The following is a 5865-nucleotide window of genomic DNA, read 5'->3' as shown; positions in this document are numbered from 1 at the left end:
AGCAGTTCACACAAGTGGTGCTCCACGGCTCCGAGCACAGAGCCCCATACAAGATGCAGCACAACTACAGCGACCCGGCGTACTACCAGAACCACCAGGCAGTAAACCAAAATCGTACTAAACCAAAACAAGGACCGACTTTTAAAATAACGAGACCTAGCCCGGGCCGGACAACAGACCAAATGCAGGGAAATCCATAAGAAACCTCAGCCAACTTAATACCAAAACAACAATTTATGAACACTATGCAAAACACAAGACCTCTCAGTCCAAAGGCTTCCGTTTAGTCGCGAAGGTGGCTCCGACCCTCCTGCCGAGGTGCCAAGCATCGTACGGAGTGCCGAATCAAGCTTAACCTTCGTTAACGGAAAGCGGAAGCACCACAAGACAAAATAAACTCCAATCTCACTTAGCAAGGCAAACTCTAAGGAGTGCCACTCGAGGACTATGCACTTGAAGATCAAACATAAAGCACCCAGACTAACGTGCCGCTAAACGACGCACTTCCATCACCAGCGTCTAGTAGAGTACGGAGAGCAGCCTAGTCCATCGATATACATCCATGGGACGGTAAACGAGGATAGCAATACCAGCGACGGAGAGACAGGAGGACGAAATGACATCCCGCCGCACATAGAAGGTATTTCAGACTCGGGCTCGACAAACTACAACAGGCGAGATTTTGCTCCCCTTGCGAATCAAGTTAAACGGCACACCACGCCGCTGTCCACACACTATTAACCGTAAAATCACGGTCCGGTCTTTCCATCGGGCCCCACTCGGCGTCCAGACGCAAACAACCCCAGCCGAGCCGAACTGTCTTCACACCAAGGCAGCCACCTCTTACCTCTTCACACGCCTCCAGCTCAGCCCCGGCCAGCGATCACACACGGAAACAACCGCCCAACGCCAAAGCGCCATCTGAGTGAAAACTCAGCACTAAGATCGATACGGACTTCGAAATAAGCGAGCACCGTAACAGTTATGATGATTTTTTTTTTTTTACCGTAGCCGCTACTATTCGATCGAGTAGCTCCTCCATTGGCATTACGAGGCTGAGTGCACCCCGAAAAATGGTAACAGCGCATGGTGCCCGGATGATCACCCATCCAAGTACCAGCCACGCCCGACGGCGCTTAACATCGGTGATCTGACGGGAACCGGTGTATCCACTGCGGAAACGCCGTTGCCGGAAATCATTAGGGAATTCAGTATTACAAGAACCGCAGTACGAGAATGTGCCGAGAATACCAAATTTAGGTCATTACCTCCCACCACGGACAACGCAGTGGCAAACGGCTTTCACGTAACGGGCGAGAGCAACGGCGTTTGGGTAGAGATTTCAGTGCTAAAAGACAAGCAACAATGCGTGAAATAGCCGCAGAGATCTATGTGGGACGTACTACTAACGTATCCATTAGTACAGTGCGGCGAAATTTGGCGCTAATGGGATATGGCAGCAGATGACTGACGCGAGTGCCTTTGCTAACAGCGTGACATCGTTTGCAGCCCCTCTCTTGAACTCGTGACCATACCGGTTGATCCCCAGACGACCGGAAATGTCTCATCTAGTCAGATGCGTACCGATTTCAGTTGGCAAGAACTGATGGTAATGTTAGAGTATGGCGCCGACCCCACGAATCCATGACCCAAGTGTCTACAAGGCATGAAAGGTCTCTGTTGGATTCCTTTCATGTTAATTTCTTAAATCTGTTGTCATTTACGGCATAAATTCCTCTTCTAAATTTACTGTGGTGTTTCTGACTATCTGGGAGGAGACTGAGCAGTGAAACGTGTTACTTTTACACAAAAACAAGAACGATCTGTCACTCTACTACACTTTAAAACACAGTTTATATGTAATTCATGTCACACAGTCTCATAAGGAACATACATCTGCTATCTTTTATATACTGTATATGATAAGATACTGTCATCCCCCTTCCTTTCTGTGTGAGAGGATGAATGAGCAAATCTATTTCTAGTTGCATGCTTGATGGTAGCAGACAAGCCTGTCTGCTAGAGAACAGTAGGACCAACGTGGGAACAGGTAGCTATGCTTTCTAAAAGCAGAGAGGTTTCTATTCTTAGTATGGTCCTGGTCGTCCCTTGTCATGTTGGTTAGGAAGCTGCCTCTCTGGTCACCTCCGTTTGTATCTGTTAAGCACGCTCGGTGGGAGCCCAGGTCAGTCTGTCCGTGTCGAGCGTCTGAAATGGTAAGATCTCTGGCTAAGCGCGTGTCTGCTAAGTCCATAGGACAATGGATTTCTTAAGTTCAGCCTAACTGAAAATTTAATCACCTTTATTTCAGGTTTAGCTCTAAAATATCTAATGTTATCTTAAATTGCAACGCAGTGTAATTCGTGTGCGAAGTTCAGAATATCTTCCGGTAGTTGCTTTGTCACTACTTTGTGAGTAAAGTGGAACCATGTGTTGATCAGTAACTGTAACTAAGATCATCAATCTTACATGCGAAAGCGTGAGATTGTAACGTCTCGTCTTGACAATATTTTTCGATATAGCAACTTTTCTTTATGTTCAACCCACGTGGGGTGTACTTTGTGAGACCAGAACCACGTGCTTATACAATTGTTTGACCCATCAGGTTCATAGTAAGACGATAGTAACCAGTTTGAGGTTTTTCTTTTGTAAATTGCGTTTCGATGTAATTTATTTTAATTATCAAAATTATTGTGGAGTTACACTCTTTGCGTAAACCAAGTTGACCACGTGAAACATGTGGTGTAAGCATCAAAGTAGCCCTCAGCTATTCTTTTCGGGAAGATTTCACAGAGAGTTGGTATGAATTTAGTATACCAGTGTGTGGTAATTTCATGACAGACAGGATTGCGCTACGAACGTAACTTCTTTGGGTGAAAATTTAATCGGTTGGCTGTGGTAATTTCCTTTTGGGTAAGTCTCAACGTTCTTCGTGAGTTATTTTATGAATGCAGTGTTGTATGTAGCCTCCCAATCTTGGCTTCCTATTTGATGTGTTCCGTAAGATTACAAACTCACATTTTCACAATCCTAAATAAGGCACCAGTTTAGTCATAAATCAAGTTTGATATGCTGAAATTTTAACGGAACAATGATCAAATTTAAAATAAATGTGCAAATATAAACTGATTTATTACTTTTTATTTAAATTGTCTTTATATATATATATATATATATATATATATATATATATATATATATATATATATATATATATATATCATCGGTTATCGTAAGATGTGTACTAAAAGATTATAATTAATGTTAGTCTGGTTGGGAATTTGGTAAGCTAGACTGGATACCTGGTGAAACAGTTGCTCAGTAATGCAAGGTTAACTTCCCAAGACAGCTCACAGCTTTTAACCCGCTTTTATTCTCTATCAGCACCGCTTTCAGAACAAATTAAAGCAACAACATTACAGGCACTGTGCAAGATGATGGCGCCTCTATAAAAGTGTGGGTTTGGTTTAGATGGACTGGACTGGGTCCTGCTTACACTCAGCTGCTTGACATCTTTTGCAGCTATTCATGGAATTCATCGTCACAAATATGTCACCGCGTCACAACTGTTAGTGACCGATTTGAAGAACTTTCCGGACGATTCGAGAGAATTATTTGGCCACCCAGAACGCCCGACTTGATGTGACTGAAAATTTAGGGGACAGAATCGAGAGAGCCGGCCTGTGTGGCCGAGCGGTTCTAGGCGCTACAGTCTGGAACCGCGCGACCGCTACGGTCGCAGGTTCGAGTCCTGCCTCGGGTATGGATGTGTTTGATGTCCTTTGGTTAGTTAGGTTTAAGTAGTTCTGAGTTCTAGGGGACTGATGACCTCAGATGTTAAGTAAGTCCCACAGTGCTCAGAGCCATTTGAACCATTTTTTAGCCAGAATCGAAAGATCAGTTCGTGAACAAAATTCTGCACCGACAACAGTTACACAGTTGTGACGGCCATATAGGCAGCGTGGCTGAATATTTTTGCAGAGGACTTCCAATTGCTTGTTGAGTCCAAGCCACGATGAGATGTTGCACTACGCCGGGCAGGAGTAGGCCCGACACGATATTATGAGGTATCCCATGACTTTTGTCATCTCAGTGTATTACAGACATTTTCTTGCTTACCTATGTGCTAGTGAGGCTCTGCCCACATACAATAACCTATTTCACCAATTTAAAAGTAGTGATGATGAGGTCCCATACACCGAGGAGCGTAGGGGACCATGTGGGAGACCCACACTGCCGTACTAGACAAGGTCCTAGCCATTGCCTTCCTCAGACCGTAATGGGTATGAATGACGACGACGACGACAAAATAACACCCAGTCATCTCGCGGCAGGAATAATCCCCGACCCTGCCGGGAATCGAATCCGGGACACGGTGCGCGGGAAGCGAGAACGCTACCGCAGGACCACGAGCTGCGGATTTAACAGTATTGGATACGTTTTGCAACGTAAAAGACATTGGTGTCGTACGGAGATCGACGTACTGTGACGAAGCTGGTACCTTACGACGGATCCACAAGTAAGCGCATCTGCTACCAGACGCATCGACAAATCAGAGACGCCGGCGTAAGTACGTCCTCTTAGAGTTCCGTACGCCGAGGCTGATGAAGGCAGACTTACGCCAGAGCGGAGTGTCACTCACCCCACTCCACAATCATCGCCGAAGGCGAATACATCGTCTCACTACAGAGCCAGCAGCAAGATGGTTGCATTAGAATCATGCAGCAAAGTTTACAATCAATTATAAATTTAGAGAATAGATTGTATTGTGTACAGTATCACCTGATACGTCAGTGTTCAGTGACGGTAATAAATTTACGTAGACAGTCCTGTGGATATGTACTGTTTCAGACTATTTCATCTTGTTCAAGTTACAATAAAGTGATATATTTTCTGTGTTTGTTGTAGTACCCACTCGACCTCCTCCGGAAGCAAATCTAAGAAATGGTTCAAATGGCTCCGAGCACTATGGGACTTAACATCTGAGGTCATCAGTCCCCTAGAACTTAGAACTACTTCAACCTAACTAACCTACACACATCACACACGTCCATGCCCGAAGCAGGATTCGAACCTGCAACCGTAGCAGTCGCGTGGTTCCGGACTGAAGCGCCTAGAACCGCTTGGCCACCACGTCCGGCCAAATCTAAGAACCCATCGCAGTGCAGACGAGTACTTTTTCGTAAGGACACACCAAAGACTACATTTTCTTTATGTTGTAAGTCTCCTACATTTTTTGTTTAACTCAACCAAGTGTTGAGAATATGTGACTTCAGTAAAATGTCCTAAACGTAAGCTTCTTGTAGGCAAAATTTTAATCTAATAGCCGGCCGGAGTGGCAGAGCGGTTCTAGGCGCTACAGTCTGCAACCGCGCGACTGCTACGGTCGCAGGTTCGAATCCTGCCTCGGGCTTGTATGTGTGTGATGTCCTTCGGTTAGTTAGGTTTAAGTAGTTCTAAGTTCTAGGGGACTGATGACCTCTGAAGTTAAGTCCCATAGTGCTCAGAGCAATTTGAACCATTTTAGTCTAATAAATAATCTACTACGCTATCTGAGCGTAGTTTCATAAACGCACTCAAGAGTTGGAGATGCTTAGATTGTAAAGTGGGAAGAAATGGGACGATGGATGAATATTTAATTTAATTTAAGATGACAATTACTTCTCGAAGTTGCATTACTTGACTGAGTGAATTTATAATTCATTTTCCCTGTAGATAGACCAAGTGCTACGAGGATGTGAGCCTCTGTCTTTTACCCTAAAACCTGTCCATTCAAGGACGAGGCATGTAGGGTCACTTAAAACATGATCTGGTAAACAGCAGGTAGCTTCCAAGCCATACCAGCACTACTTACGTTCTTAGCTG

General features: G+C 44.7%; 1 pseudogene; it reads right to left on the bottom strand.

Annotated features, from left to right (window-relative positions):
- Positions 1-1074: 1074 nt before the first annotated feature.
- Positions 1075-1191, bottom strand: LOC124722242 (annotated as a pseudogene).
- Between the last annotated feature and the right edge of the window lie 4674 nt (positions 1192-5865).

Source organism: Schistocerca piceifrons, chromosome 1 (assembly GCF_021461385.2).
Source record: "Schistocerca piceifrons isolate TAMUIC-IGC-003096 chromosome 1, iqSchPice1.1, whole genome shotgun sequence".
Classification (NCBI taxonomy): domain Eukaryota; kingdom Metazoa; phylum Arthropoda; class Insecta; order Orthoptera; family Acrididae; genus Schistocerca; species Schistocerca piceifrons.
The sequence above is the reverse complement of the archived record's forward strand: the minus strand, read 5'-3'. Positions and strand labels throughout refer to the sequence as shown.